Below are 14,203 nucleotides of genomic sequence, written 5' to 3'. Positions count from 1 at the left end.
GAAAAATATTGAAAATGTAAGTTAAAGTGTAATACATTTACAGAGAGTTTATTTTTCTTTTTCCTTTTTTTTTTTTTTTTTTGAGACGGAGTCTCGCTCTGTCTCGTAGGCTGGAGGGCAGTGGCCGGATCTCAGCTCACTGCAAGCTCCACTTCCCGGGTTGACGCCATTCTCCTGCCTCAGCCTCCCGAGTAGCTGGGACTACAGACGCCCACCACCTCGCCCAGCTAGTTTTTTTGTACTTTTTAGTAGAGACGGGTTTCACCGTGTTCGCCAGGATGGTCTCGATCTCCTGACCTCGTGATCTGCCCGTCTCGGCCTCCCAAAGTGCTGGGATTACAGGCTTGAGCCACCGCGCCCGGCCGAGAGTTTATTTTTCATATGTAGCATTAACACAATCACAAAAGAAGTAGAAATCTATCATTCCAATTTTATCTTCATAAGGAAAGATTATGACTACTTTTCTCAACAGTAGTAAAACACTCAGTTGATACAAATGGGTGTGAGTTTTGGTTACATTACTTATGGTGGTCTGTCTTGTATAACGTTTAAGGGGAATATGTAATATGTAATACTTTCCTGGATTTTAAATTAAGACTCATGAAAAATAATAGTGAATATAATTAGATTATCAAACACCAGCACACAACTAGAAAACTGTCTTTTTATATACAGAAAAATGTGTAATGTAAAATGCATGTATCATATCTGAAAATTTTATGATTTTTAAAAGTACAGATTTTATATCATAAAAGTAATAATAATAATAATGAAAACAATGCCAAGAAAAATAGCCAGAAATTTTGCCAAGTGCTTTATGATAGAACGCAAGCAGAAATAATTAAGCTCAAATTCTCATCATGGTCAGTATTCTCTTAAGAAATAAGTTTTATTGGCCAGGTGTGGTAACTCACACCTGTAATCCCAGCAGTTTTGGAGGCCAAGGCTGTCAGATGAACTGAGTCTGGGAGTTTGAGACCAGTCTGGGCAACATGGTGAAACCCCATCTCTAAAAAAAAATACAAAAGGCCAGGTGCTGTGGCTCATGCCTGTAATCCCAGCACTTTGGGAGGTGGAGGAGGGCAGATCACCTGAGGTCAGGAGTTCAAGACCAGCCTGGTCAATATGGTGAAACCCTGTCTCTACTAAAAACTACAAAAATTAGCCAGGTGTGGTGGTGCACACCTCTAATTACAGCTACTAAGGAGGCCGAGGCAGGAGAATCACTCGAACCTAGGAGGTAGAGGTTGCAGTGAGCCTAGATGGTGCTACAGCATTTCAGCCTGGGCAACACAGCAAGACCCTGTCTCCAAAACAAAACCAAAAAAAACAAAACCAACCAAATAAACAAAACAACAACAACAAAAATTAGCTGGGTGTGGTGTGGTGGCACACACCTGTAGTCCCAACTACATGGAAGACTGAGGTAGGAGGATTGCTTGAGCCCTGGAGTGGAGGCTGCAGTAAACCGTGATTGCACCACTGCACTCCAGCCTGGGTGACAAACAAAGCAAGGCCTTTTCCAAAAAAAAAAAAAAAATAAATTTATTGTAAAACATGCTTTTAAATTATGCAGTTAAAAAATTAACATATAGCACCTTGGCATAGTTAGTATTTTGAGTTGAAAACATCTGGGAAAACCACAGAAGCAAATCTCTTTTACCTTATTCCACCCCACCCCTTCCCTTCTCCCCTGAAGAAGATCACAAAACCTAGAAAGAATTTTTTGAATTTCCCCTGAAGTAGTCATAAGATACTCATATGAGAGGTGATCTCCCTGTACCCAAGGAAAAGGAACATTCTTCTATCTGAAGACAAAAGGTCACAGAGAAGAATCTGAATAACAGTCCTTGTTGCTGTAGGAACAATAGAAAACTTTCCCTTCCTCTCTAAAGGCTAGAGTCTGCGGAAATAATCTGACAATAGAGTAACAGGAGAAAAAGCATACAACGTTGTTAATGTACAAATGTGCATGGGAGCCATATAAAATACGAGAATCAAAGAAGGGCCAGATGAGGCTCAAATCCCCTCTTTATAGAGGAGAGGAAAATGGAGGATGTAGGCAATTTTTAGGAGATAGTAAATTATTTTCAAGGGAATCGATTGGGTCCAAAAGGAGACAATAATGTGTAAATAATTCTCTCTAGAAGTTGAATGGACGGAAGAATAGATTATAGCATCTGACAAAATCTATATAGGTGTGGTGACTTTTCTCAGTCTTCCTTTCTGTGATATGTGTTTTATCTTTCCTGGCTAGTAGAATCTCAAGGAAGTGATCGAAGGCAATTGTATTACTTAAGGAAGAGCTTCAGGTAAGGGAACTTTAGAGAGAGATTTCCCCTCTGTGTCTGGAGAGAAAAATAGAAGATCAGAAGATCCTTGATTCTGAGGCTGTTTCTAAGGCCTTTTAAACTTCCTTTAATGTGAAATGCTCAGCATGCCAAAGTGCAAGACTATGGGGAATCATTTTCTGAGCTTCAGCACTGAGTTTCCCCCAGGTTATTATCATTTGATTGATAAAGTTTAGGAAACACTACTCCAAATTATGGGAACTTGGCATTTGAGGAAACAGCAGAAGCAGAAAAGTCACTCTCAACTTCCTCTTGCCCTTCTCTCCTAAAGCAATTAATAAAACCCAGAAAGTTTAGTCTTTGACCTTCTACCACTTTTCTCCCCTGGCAGGCTATAAGATCTTCATAAGATAAATGTCCTCCCTAAACCTGGAGGAAAGGAACAGGAACATTCATATCCCTGAAGACACAGAAACACAAAGAAACATCTGAACAGACAGGCCTCGCTAAATTCCCCCCAGTTTGTTGCCATGAGATTGTACACTTGTTTTCCAATCATATTTCTCCATGACTATTCACTCTTCATCAAACTAAGTATAAAAATACACATTTACCTGTTTCTTTAGGTCTTTATTTCTTTATTAAGGCTCCTATGTCACATAAAATTTACACTTAATAAATTTGTATGTCTTCAAGTCCAGGCACAGTGGTTGATGCCTGTAATCCCAGAACCTTGGGAGGCCAAGGCAAGTGGATTTCTTGAGCTCAGGAGTTCAAGCTACTAGGCAGGCCAAGATGAGAGGATGGCTTGAGCCCAGGGAGGCAGATGTTGCAGTGAGCCAAGATGACACCATTGCACTCCATCCTGGGTGACAGAGACAGATCCTGTCTAAAAAAGAGAGAAAAAAATGTATGTTGTTTTTCTCTTGTTAATTTGTCTTTTGTTAAAGGGACCATAGCCATGAACCTGAGATGGGGGGAAAAGATATATCTGTCCCTTTATGAGATAAAGCCTTTTGTCCTATCATATATCTCATGACTCTTCACTCTTTATCAAACCTACTATGAAAAATACTTCTGTTTAACTGTTTCTTTGGGAGTCTTCATTTCTTTATGAAGGTTCTCCTCTCATGTAAAACTTATATTAAATAAATATGTATACTTTTCTCATGTTAATCCATCTTTTGTTACAGGGGCTATCATCACTTGATAGGTTCTTCCTGCCTTCTGCACAGACAAAATTAATCCACTGAGATGACAGCATTGCAGTAGAGAAAGAGTCAAATTGATGCAAGGCTGGCTCATTTTGGATTACTGAACTTACCACTCAAATCAGTCTCTCTGAAGGCTCAGAGGTTAGGGATTTTATAAATAATTTGGTGGATGGGAGCTAAAGAATGGATACTCCTGATTGGTAGGGGATAAAATTTAGAGGTGTGGAAAATAGTCCTCATGCACTGGGTCTGCCTCTGCAGCCCATAGAACCAGTTGAGTTATGAGTCACAATTCTTGATGGGTGAGTCTGAAAAACATCTCAAAAAAGACCAGTCTTAGGTTTTGTAAAAGTGATGTTATCTGTAGGAGCAATTGGGGAAGTCATAAATCTTGTGACTTCTGGTCATATGACTCCTGAGCATTAAAGGACTATAGAAACTGCACCTACATCCTAGCAGAATTCTTGCCCCACCCACAGCCCTATTCTTGTGGCCTTCTGTTAGGTTTACATATGTGGTTTTGGTCCCTGAGCAAAAAAGAGGTTAGTTTTAGAGAGGGACTCTTATCATCCTTCCTTTCAAGTTAAACAAGAAACTAAATGTGCCTCAAAGTTGATTTGGCCTATGCCCAGGAAAGAATAAGGATAGCTTGGAAATCAGAAGCAAGATTAAGTGAACTGTGTCAGATTTCTCTAAGTGTCATAATTTTGTAAAGGTGGCCTCAGGGCCATTAAAATATGCCCCTTTCAGGTAGAATGGACTCTCTGTGACTAACTGAGGTGCTCAAAGTTAAAATAGAATAAGGTATCCATGGCTGGGTCAGGGAGCATTCTCTGTGTTCTCAGAAAGTTATTGTAGAAGCGTCACAGAACTTTGTTTGTTTGTTTGTTTGTTTTTTCCTACAATCAAGCCAGACCAGTTCCTCTTGTCAGTACTGAAATAGACTGTAGCTGGACATTCCACTACTGACTACCAACAAACTACCTGGTGCCAATTCATCAACCACTTGAAACCAACCAGTTAAGAGTGATGGGTGATTTAGGGCTGCACAGTCATTCAATCAAGACTCTGTTTCTATTTCTCATTTCCCTGATTCCCATCCCCTGCTATTATTGCCTCTATAATCACTAACTCTCAAAACAACCCACCACCTGGCTGCTTTTGTTTTACATCACAGGTTGCATCTCCCCAATCTGCAGTTGTTTTATTTTCTTCCTTTTTTTGTTTAAGAAGATAAAGCTCTCCCTTTTTTCCTCTTTTTTTTTTCTTTTTCTTTTCTTTATCTTTCTGCAGATCTCATGGTCTTTTTTTTTTTAACAGGCTTTCACCAGGAACCTAGAATGGGAAGAGAAAAAGACTATTTCCTCCCGTATAGTATTGAAGCATATCATCTCACAAATCCACTTGACTTTGGAAATGCTTGGAGCCACCAACTTAATTTCCCATTCGCTGTCCATACATTCTATAGAAAACCTGATTATCAAAAATGTATGATCCACTGATACAGAACATATAGTCAGTCATCCCATGCAAAAGTGAGGTCTATTAAAGAGAGAGGTCCTAATGTCACTACAAAAAACATTGCTAGTCCCATGTACAAGTCAATACATTTTAAACATAATGTAAATAAAGAATCAAGAAACATTAGATACTAGGGGAAAAAAATCAATAAAATTAATGTGAAGAATAAAAATGCAAAATGGAATAAGTGACATTAGGAGACAGAGAAAAACTTTAGGATACAGAAGATAACATTAAAAAATTTCTAGATAGCCGGGCATGGTGGCTCAAGCCTGTAATCCCAGCACTTTGGGAGGCCGAGTCGGGTGGATCACGAGGTCAGGAGATCGAGACCATCCTGGCTAACCTGGTGAAACCCCGTGTCTACTAAAAAATACAGAAAACTAGGCAGGCGAGATGGTGGGTGCCTGTAGTCCCAGCTACTTCGGAGGCTGAGGCAGGAGAATGACATGAACCTGGGAGGCAGAGCTTGCAGTGAGCTGAGATTCGGCCACTGCACTCCAGCCTAGGCGCAGAGCGAGACTCCGTCTCAAAAAAAAAAAAAAAAAAAAAATTTCTAGATCATCATCTGAGAAAGATGGCAGATAGGAGACAGGGCTAACATACAGCTCCCACTTGGATGGAAAGAACAGTGTGTGGAGACTCACACTGTGAACTTTGGCTCCAAAAACCACCACAGAAACATACCAGGAAAACCAAAAGAATTCACAGATCCTTTGAAAGAAGCAGCACACCACTCCAAATTCCATTAAACAGGCAAAATAATGTGAGTTCCCAAAGTGTGAGAGGGCAAAACCTGTCTCCAGAGACATCCCTGAGGAATCTGAAAACCAAGATCACAGGAGAATAATTTAACCTTATCTAGAGCTGAAACTGATGTAGGGAGCCACATTGAATATAAAAGTAGAAGAGGCAGTGGGAAGAGCCTTGTAGGCACTCAGTCTCCAGCTTGAGCCCAGGGAAGCCATCCCTGACTCTATCTCACAGGGCCTTGGGGCAAGGCAGTAAGTAGTTTTAGGGAGGGGTCACAGAATGAAAGAAGCTTTCAACTGAAATTTTTTTTTTTTTTTTTTTTTTTTGAGACGGAGTGTCATGCTGTTGCCCAGGCTGGAGTGCAGTGGCGCGATCTCGGCTCACTGCAAGCTCCGCCTCCCGGGTTCCCGCCATTCTCCTGCCTCAGCCTCCTGAGTAGCTGGGACTACAGGCGCCCGCCACCGCGCCCGGCTAATTTTTTGTATTTTTAGTAGAGACGGGGTTTCACTGTGGTCTCGATCTCCTGACCTTGTGATCCGCCCGCCTCGGCCTCCCAAAGTGCTGGGATTACAGGCTTGAGCCACCGCGCCCGGCCTCAACTGAAATTTATAATAGTTTTTACTGGGCACTAATTATCTTGAGCAGAATCTGGGGGGTGAATGGGAACTGCTGCAGGCAGTTATGAGCACAGAAGCCAATAATGACATGTGGGAAGATGGAGAGGAACAAGTTCTGAAAGCCATGCTTGCTTTCTCAGTGGGGAAGCTTACAGCCTGAGGCAAGGTCTGAGAGGGGTACTGTGGGAGCGAGACCTGCCTCACCAACTGCCTAGGGTCTGGGTGAGGCCTTTTGTTACAGCTATCCCCTACTTCTCTGGTGAACTATTTAACACAGCAGAGGCAGCCACAATCCCCTCTGGAACATTACCCCATTGGCCCGAGAACCACCACCTCAACCCCCCATGGTAGCCATGAGAAACCCCACATAAAGAGAATCTTAGCCCAGACCCGCCTAACCCTTTGCTCTACTTCCCAATAAGTTCCTCATCTTTGCCTGAGACCACCTCAGCCTGCACTTCATTGTCCACATTATTATCAGCATTTTGGCCAAAACCTTTCAACAAGTCTCTAGGAAGTTCCAAATGTTCCCAAAATCTTTCTGTCTTCTTCTGAACTCTCAAACTGTTTCAACTTCTGCCCATTACCCAGTTCCAAAGTTGCTTCCACATTTTCAGGTTATCTTTATAGCAATGCCCCACTCCTGGTAACAATTTTCTATGTTAGTCTGTTTTCATACTGGTATAAGGATACTACCTAGGACTGGGTAATTTATGAAGACAAGAGGTTTAACTGACTCACAGTTCCACATGGCTGCAGAGGCCTCAGGAAGCTTACAATTATGGCACAAGATGAAGGAAAAGCAAGGCACGTCTTAAATGATGGTGGAAGAGAGTGAGCATGCAGTGGAAACTGCCACTTTTAAGCCATCAGATCTCATGAGAACCACCACACTATCACGAGAACAACACAGTGGAGACTGCCCTTATGATCAAATCACCTCCCACCAGGTCACTCCATTGACACATGGGGATTACAATTTGAGATGAAATTTAGGTGGGGACACAGCACAAAACCATATCACTAGGGGAAGGAGGAGAGCAGCACATCAAGGAGTCACTCCTTGAGACAAAATAATCTGAACAGCAGATCTTGAGTTCCAGACCTCTTCACTGAAATAGTTTACTCAACTGAGAGGAAATCAGAAAAGTAATTCTGGTAATATGACAAAACAGGGTTCTATAACACCCAAAAAGATGACACTGTCTCTCCAACAATTGATCTAAATCTAGAATAAATCTCTGAATGACCAGTTAAAGAATTCAGAAGGTTAATTATTAAGCTACTCAAGGAGATACAGAGAAAGGTGAAAAGCAATGAAAATAAATTCCAAAAAAAAAAAACAAGATATAGATAAAAAATGCTCAAGAGAAATAAATATCATAAACACAATCACAACTTATGGAAATGAAGGACACACTTAGAGAAATACAAAATGCACTGGAAACTTTCAACAATAGACTAGAACAAGTAGAAGAAAGGACTACAGAGCTTGAAGACAAAGCTTTTTAATAAACCCAATCAGAAAAAGAAAAAGAAAAGGTATCAAAACAAATAAAGCCTCAAAGAAATGTGGGATTATGTCAAATGACCAAACCTAAGAATAATTGTTGTTCCAGAGGAAGAAGAGACATCTAAAAGTTTTGAAAACATATTTCAGGGAATAATCAAGGGAAACTATGCTGTCCTTGCTAGAGATCTAGGCATCTCAATACAAGAAGCTCAAAGAACACCTGGGACATTCATCAGTTATCAAAATATCTAAAGACAAGATGAAGGAAAGAATCTTAAGAGTTGTGAGGCAAAGCCACAGGTAACCTATAAACAGAGATGATTTAACAAACACAAGTAAATGGATATGATACATCAAATAAACAGAATTAAAAGCAAAAACCTTATGATCTTCTCAATAGATGCAGAGAAAGCATTTGACAAAATCCAGCATCACTTTATGGTTAAAATCCTCAGCAAAACTGGCATAGAAGGGAGATATTTTAAGGTAATAAAAGCTATCTATGACAAACCCACAGTCAACATTATACTGAACAGGGAAAAGTGGAAAGCATTCCTCATGAGAATTGTAACAAGACAAAGATGCCTACTTTCACCACTTCTATTTAACATAGTACCAGAAATCCTAGACAGAGCAATCAGACAAGAGAAATAAATGCGAGGCACCCAAATCAGTAAAGACGGAGTTAAGCTGTTGCCGCTTGACAATGAAATGATCCCATACACAGAAAACCCTAAAGACTCTTTCAAAAAGCTCCAAGATCTAACGAATAAATGCAGTAAAGTTTCAGGATACAAAATCAATGTACACTAATCAGTAGCACTGCTATACACCAACAATGACCAAGCTGAGAATCCAATTAAGAACTCAATCTCTTTTACAACAGCTGCAAAAATCAAAACAAAACGGGACAAAAACATTTAGGAATATATCCAACAAATGAGGTGAAAGATCTCTACAAGTAAAACTACGAAACACTACTGAAAGAAATCATCAATGACACCAACAAATGTAAACACATCCTATGAAAATGGATGAAAATGACCGTACTGCCCAAAGCAATATACAGATTCAATGCAATTTCCATCAAAATACCATAATCATTCTTCACAGAACTGGAGAAAACAATCTTAAAATTCATATAAAACCTAAAAAGAGCCCACATAGCCAAAGCAAGATAAACAAAAAGAACAAATCTGGAGGCATCATATTATCCAACTTCATACTATACTATAAGGCTACAGTTACCAAAACAGTATGTTGCTCATTTCAAAATAGGCATGTAAATCAATAGAACAGAATAGAGAACCGAGAAACAAGACCAAATATTTACAGCTAACACATCTTTGATGAAGCAAACAAAAACATAAAGTGGGGAAAAGAAACCCTGTTCAACAAATGGTTCTGGGATAATTGGCAAGCCACACATAGAAGAATGAAACTGGATCCTCATCTTTCACCTTATACAAAAATCAACGCAAGATGGATCAAAGACTTACATCTAAGACATGAAACCCAAAAATTCTAGAAGATAACGTTGAAAAAACTCTTCTAGATGTTTGTTTAGGCAAAGAATTCACGACCAGGAACTCAAAAGCAAACACAACAAAAACAATGAAAAACAGATTGAACTTAATTTAACTAAAAAGCGTATTCACAGCAAAAGAAATAATCAGAAGAGTAAACATACAAACTGCAGAATGGAAAAAAAAAATTGCAAGGTATTCATCCCACAATGCTTTAATATCCAGAATCTAGGAGGAACTCAAATCAGTAGGAAACAAACAAACAAATAATTTCATCCAAAAGTGGTCAAAGGACATGAATAGACAGTTCTCAAAGGAATATTTACAAATGGTCAACAAATATGAAAAAATACTCAACATCAGTAATTATCAAGGGAATGCAAATCAAAACCACAATGAGATACCACCTTACTCCTGCAAGAATGACCATAATTTAAAAATAAAAAAAAAATAGATGTTGGCATGGATATGGTGAAAAAGGAACATTTATACACTGTTGGTGGAAATGTAAACTAGTACAACTACTATGTAAAACAATATGGATATTCCTTTAAGAACTAAATGTTGAGCTACCATTTCATCCAAGAGCCCTACTACTGGGTATTTACCCAGAGGAAAAGAAGTCATTATATTAAAAAGACTCTTACGGATTTGTTAATGTTCTCACTGTCCCCTAAAATTTATGTGCTGTCCCCTAAAATAGACTTCTTTTTCCTTTCTCTTTTCTAATAATATTGGTATGATAATAAATGAACAATATCATTATCATATGTGTTTCTCCTTCCTGATGGAACTAGCTTAAATGCCCATCAACCAACGAATAAATAAAGAAAATGTGGTATGCATATATAAGTGTGTGTGTGTGTGTCCATACCATGGAATACTGCTCAGCCATAAAAAGCAACAAAATAATGGCATTCGCAGCAACCTGGATGGAGTTGGAGACCATTATTCTAAGTGAAGTAACTCAGAAATGGAAGTCCAAATATTGAATGTTCTCACTTGTAAATGTGAGCTAAGCTATGCAGATGCCAAAGCACAAGAATAATATAATAAACTTTGGGGTCTTGGAGGGAAGAGCAGGAGGCAAGTGAGGAATAAAAGACTACTCCTTGGGTACAGTGTACACCGCTTGGGTGACAGGTGCACCAAAAATCTTAGAAATCAACACTAAAGAATTTATTAATGTTAAAAAAATTATCTTCTATTTCTATGCTGTAAATAAAAGTTGTTATTTTATATTCTTATGCCTTGGCCTCTGCATCGCTTAGCTCCCACTTATAAGTGAGAACATTCAATAGTTGGATTTTCATTCCTGAGTTACTTCACTTAAAATAATGGTCTCCAACCATCCAGGTTACTGCAAATGCCATTATTCTGTTCCTTTTTATGGCTGAACAGTATTCCATGATATGTATACACACACACACACACACACACACGCACACACTTATATATACATACCACATTTTCTTTACTTGTTGGTTGATGGACATTTGGACTGGTTCCATGTTTCTGCAATTGAAAATAATAAAATAATTATATTTGATACTTTCTGTATCAAAGTAACAAATTAGTATTAGAGTTTTCAACATGGAATAGGAACAAAAAATTGTTTCTGTGTAATTTGTCTAGATAGACATGAAGTTTCAGTTCTCTCTAGAATAATTCTCCCTGCTTTGCGTTAACTTTATCACATTTTTTTATTACTTTAAATGATAACAAAAGCAACACACAAAAACACAAAGAATGCAGGTTTCTCCTTTGTGGAAGATGAGAATTCTTTCTAATAATGCTTTCTTCTATGTTAACTGTAAAACATTTTATCACTTTGATTAAATAGGTATACAAGTATAGTTTCTCAGGTGCCTGTGACCCTGTCTTTATTAAATGACCAAATCTTCTTGACAACTCTTTCTTTTAGCTTCCTAAGATAAGATTCTAAATTAAAACTAAACTAAAATAAAAATTTCATGTTATCTCTCGCAGCTAAAACTATCTTTGAGCCTTCCCAAAGGACACCAAGAAAATCACAAAGATGAATTTTATCTATTAAACTGGAAATGGAGTCTAGCAATAACTAGGTTTGTTTGGCCGACTCCTTATTTTTTAATTAGCTCAATATCATTGTAAGAGCTACACGAGAAGTGTCAAATCAAATAGTAACACCTCCTAGATTAAGTGTATTTTTTAAAGTATTAATATTAGTATTCACAAATTGCATTATTTGGGGGAAGGGCTTAGAGATTTGTTTTTAACTGGTATTTGATTCTCTCTCTGTCCTTAGAATTCAGAAATACATACTTTTACTGAGTCTCATTATTTTTCATGGTAATATATTTATTTATCTAGGTTGAATAAAAATCTGTCCTTTTTTAACAGGATACATTTGAGCAAATTAACTGTGCACCTAAGTTTATATTTGAAAATAAATCTCATTTATTCTCATTAAATAAACCTCATTTATTTTCAAATATAAACTTAGGTAGGACAAGCTTACTACCAAACAACAAGAATAAACTTTGTGTGTGAAATCAACATCTACAAAGCTCCGTCCCCCAAGAAAACTGGCTTGGGTACTTGGCTTAAAGTGTGTTAAATACAAAAAAAAAAAAAAAAAAGTTTCCCAGGACACTGAGAGCCCCAGATCTATAATATGTGTGAGCGTAGGGCCTAAATTTGCTAATATTTCATAACATACAGGGCTCATTATACATGTCTGGACTTGAGAGCAGGCAGGAAAAACTTTTTTTTTCTTATCCACTATCCTTGCAAACCCACCCTTTGTACCCATTGTCTCTTCACCTTTAGACAAAACCCTAGGCAGAACCCATAGTTCTTTCAGAAAATTTCAGGCAATAAAATTTCCTCACTTCATTATCAGGTAATTTGAAAAAATGGTCTCTTTTTCTAGGTCACACAAGTCCAAATCTTAACCAAACTTTGAAACTTCTTGTTTTGTTTTGTTTTTGGACAGGATCTTGCTCTGTCACCTAGGTTGCATGGAGTGTATTGGCATAATCAAACTTCACTGCAGCCTCAGCTTCCTAGGCTCAGGCCATTCTCCTATCTCAGCTTCCTGAGTAGCGGGGACTATAGGTGCATGCCACCATATGCAGCTAATTTTTTTTTAAACTTCTTATGATTTTATATTACTCTATTTTCCGAGTTTAAGTCTATCTCAGAATGGAAAGCCTGCTATAGGGAGGAGGCATGATAGGCTTCTCTTTACTCTCTATACTGTCCACTGGCTAGATGCTATTTGGGGTCATTTCCATGTTTGGGGAGTTGGTAATGAACAGTGGTAAATGGTACAACTGGGTACAATCGTATGTCTGTCCTATGAATGCTGGTTCCAGAGATTCACAACTGCTGTCTTTTTCTCCAGTAGGACACTTTGCTTGATGAGTTTTTTGAAGATCCTCTATTTCCTAGGCAGCTATCACATATATGTCCCTTTCATGGGAGCTGACTCCTTGAGCTGGCTGCTTGAGAATTCCTCCTTATCTTTCTGTCTTCTGAAGATATACTGTCCTTTTTTTGGTTGACCTCCCCCATTCAGAAAGTTTTCTCAAGATGCTCACATTCTTCTTATACAACAGGCATACCACCTTTGCTTGGCAAATGTAGAAAGAGTAAGATACCAGTGAAGGCTCAGTTGCTTGCTCTGCCGATAAAGAAAATTCGGCCAGATCCAGCTACTTACTTTTAGACTTTTCAGTCTCTCAAACTCAGGGAACATAAAACTCTCTAAATGACTTTCTCAGAACCTTCTTTCTGAGATACATGTGAGAGGGAGCATAGCCAGGAGGAGAGTTAACTCACATAGCACACTGACAGCTCTCTCCAAGAAACGATGTGCAGTTACAACCTCCTCAATTTCTTCTATATTGTACCCTGCAGGTGTGTGATTTGCCAGAGTATAACAATAGTTTAGATGTCTTTAAATGTAATCAACCTTTTTTTTTTTGTAAGATAGGAGCATATTTGACTTTTGAGGTCTTTGATCAAACTCTGAGACAACAAAATCATACTTAACTTTCTGTTACATCTGTCCCCTTCTATTCCTGTAAACCCAAATTAGCCTTAAGTAAATCTCATTCTTCCGTTTGCTACTTATAAATACTCTCAACAGGTTGCAACTCCCTCATAGTAGTAATTTTACTCTAGCAGCTCATGGTTCCATTTTTATGTCTAGGAGTCCTTGATGAACCTGGGACACATCTTTAATGTTGGGTTTAGGTTCTTAGAGGATCTTAGGTGAGTCTCTCTCAAGCAGACACTTTATTGACAAATGGACCAGTGAAAAGTGAAGAAAAGTTACCTCTTTCTTTTGAACTACTCTCCCTGAATATTTATTTGCGGACTTTTCCTTCTGCCTCCTGAATCTTTTCATGTAGGTTTTTCAGTCACTTAGTGGAATGTTCATTTCAATTTTAAATTGAAAACTTTCATTCAATTAAAACTTCTTTTGTCAACTCTCTAACCTATTTCAGGTCAGATAATCTTTAATGTGGAAACTTGGAGTGATTTTTTTTAATCTTTATTTTCTTGCTCTAATTTATTCCCTTTTTGATTACTGCTATTTTAGGCTCATCCAATGTTAGAAAATGAGCAGAGAAGGGTAAAGTGTATTTACCAAGCCACCCCGATAATTCTCTATAAAGAAATTTCCAGTGGGCTTTTCAACTTTCTTCCTTTGATAATTTCAGGGTGAGTAAAGATCAAAAGCTAGCTGAAATGACCAAACTTCTAACACGTCCTGTAT

General features: G+C 38.3%; 1 long non-coding RNA gene across 1 annotated transcript in view; it reads right to left on the bottom strand.

Annotated features, from left to right (window-relative positions):
- Positions 1-2,897: 2,897 nt before the first annotated feature.
- The window catches only part of LOC126947529 (uncharacterized), a 228,300-nt gene continuing 216,994 nt past the window's right edge, over positions 2,898-14,203 (bottom strand). The window contains exon 5 of the long non-coding RNA XR_007723116.1: positions 2,898-3,180. This is a non-coding gene — a long non-coding RNA (uncharacterized LOC126947529). The remainder of the gene's footprint in view (positions 3,181-14,203) is intronic.

Source organism: Macaca thibetana, chromosome 2, assembly GCF_024542745.1.
Source record: "Macaca thibetana thibetana isolate TM-01 chromosome 2, ASM2454274v1, whole genome shotgun sequence".
Lineage (NCBI taxonomy): Eukaryota > Metazoa > Chordata > Mammalia > Primates > Cercopithecidae > Macaca > Macaca thibetana.
The sequence above is the reverse complement of the archived record's forward strand: the minus strand, read 5'-3'. Positions and strand labels throughout refer to the sequence as shown.